The sequence below is a fragment of the Capricornis sumatraensis genome, chromosome 6 (genome assembly GCF_032405125.1).
Source record: "Capricornis sumatraensis isolate serow.1 chromosome 6, serow.2, whole genome shotgun sequence".
Classification (NCBI taxonomy): domain Eukaryota; kingdom Metazoa; phylum Chordata; class Mammalia; order Artiodactyla; family Bovidae; genus Capricornis; species Capricornis sumatraensis.
Window position 1 is genome coordinate 15,709,774 of NC_091074.1, and position 2,216 is coordinate 15,711,989.

Here is a 2,216-nt window from a genome sequence, read left to right on the forward strand (position 1 = left end):
AAAAGCATCAATTCTTTGGCACTCAGCCTTCTTCATGGTCCAACTCTCACATCCATACATGACTAGGAAAAAACTATGAGAAAGCATGGTCCTAGTAATCTGGAACCTTCAGGCAGTTCACTAAAGTTTAAGAATCAGCCTTAGAGCTGTTCCCCAAACTAAGAACCTAGAATGCCTGTTAATTATCAGACATCCAGCCACTCCTCCTCCTCCTCCTTCCGCTACACCCCTAGCCCCAGAGAAGGGGCCCAGTAAATAGAAGATGGGGGCTTCGGAGCAGTTTCCCAGGGAAGGGTGGGTGTGTTTATGGGTGCAGGTCTTAGTTACAACTCCAGAAAGCTGCCCAAATGGGGTTGGGCTCTGTGAGCTTCTTGAATTATAGCCCTAGATTCAGATTTGTCAGAAACTCCTGTGAGGACAACTTAAAATTTCTCACTGGAAGTAGGAACCAAGTAGATTATACCAAGGATGCTATACATATAATTAAAGTGCAGAGTAGAGGGTAGGGCTGACAGATTTAGAGACTTAAAGTACAGGATGCCCAACTTGAATTCAGAAGTCCTTTTTAAAAAATCTGTTTTTTGGCCTATGCTGGGTCTCCGGAGATGCTATGCCTGTGCCTTCTCTAGTTGCAGTGAGGGAGGGAGGGTTACTCTTTGTTGAGGTGCAAGGGCTCTAGGCATGCGGGCTTAGTTGCTCCGAGTATGTGGGATCTTCCCAGACCAGGAATTGAACCTGTGTCCCCTACACTGGCAGGCAGATTCTTAACCACTGGACCATTAGGGAAGTCCCAGAATACCTTTTTAAAGTATAATATGTCCTGTGTGATATTTGGGATATAATTATACTGGAAGAAAGTTTATCTGAAATTCAAATTTAACTGTACATCCTGTATTTATCTGGCAATTGTATCAATAGTAGAGAAACATTTAGAAGGCAAATGTTCTTCCAAAGAGCTTAGGAGTGTGTACCAAGGCCAAGACCCCCAATAGCTTTACAGCTGGGAGGGACCCACACCACCCAGAGGTTCAGAAAGCCCCACAGACCACGGCTGAGCGAGGAGAGAATCTTCCAGTGCATCCTCAGACCAAGGTTTGCCACCAGCTTGTCCCATGTCTGATGTGAACTTTAGCAGAACTAATAGGTTTCAACATACAAATCTTAACAACCTACCTTGGAATATCAAGACTAAGTTTTGATGCTTAAATTACAAATACTTGGAAAATCTGTTGAGTCTGGCTTACAGCCGTGCTCCCAAGTGGCAAGTAACTTTGGGTCAGTGTGGTGACTGGTTTTAGTCTCAAATAAACTGAGGACCTGAAACCTCCACGAACCCCAAGTCTATTGTCAAACTAACCATCAGTCTGTTATCAGACGGCCAGCAGCAGCCACACGACCAGAATCAGTGTGGGTATGAGTGGAGCAGTGTGAACCCAGTTATTGCTGGAACAAACCTCTTTCGGTGACTCACTACATAAAGAGCCGAAGCAAAATAGACTGTGCACTATATTCACCAAGAGCCCGGCTTCTGGAAAGTTCTATCATGCCCTCCAACAGGGATTCTCGGGCTCTGTGCTGAGCCTCAGGGAGTCACTGGGTGGGCACGGCCCAAACTTCAGCAATGCCTGGGGGAAAAGGGAGACAGACCACTGCGCTGGGGGAATGGGGCTAAGTGCCACTCGGCATTCAAGCCAGTCACCAGAAAAACATCTGCCTTTCTTGAGAAACAAACAAAGCGCAAAGCTGAAAATAACCTCTGAGTTCAATCAAATGTCTGAATAGAACTGGCCAGAAGCACAGCAGGCCAGTGTAAGGGACGCCCTTGCTCCCTTCCTGGCAGGAACAGTGTGGAGCTGGGCAGCTGGGTGGTTCCAGCTTTCTGGGGACAGCAGCCTGCCACCGTGCCTCAACCACCAACTTCTTACCTGGAGTTCCACACCTGCCACGCCTGTCCAGGCTTCAAGTGAACTACCCTTGACAAACGCTGAAAAATTCAATTCTTTATTATAAAAATCTCAAAAACGTTAGCTTCAACTAGAAACTTACCTGCTACGAAGGGACCAACGGCAATCCTGAAACCTAAACTCCCTTTAAACGAGGAAATGATGCCAACTTCACCAGAAGTTGCCTCCCAGGCTTCACGTGCAGCAGACAGTCTGCAATCTTAGGAATATTCCCTAGAACTCTACAGATAATCACACCTGCTACATTCAAGT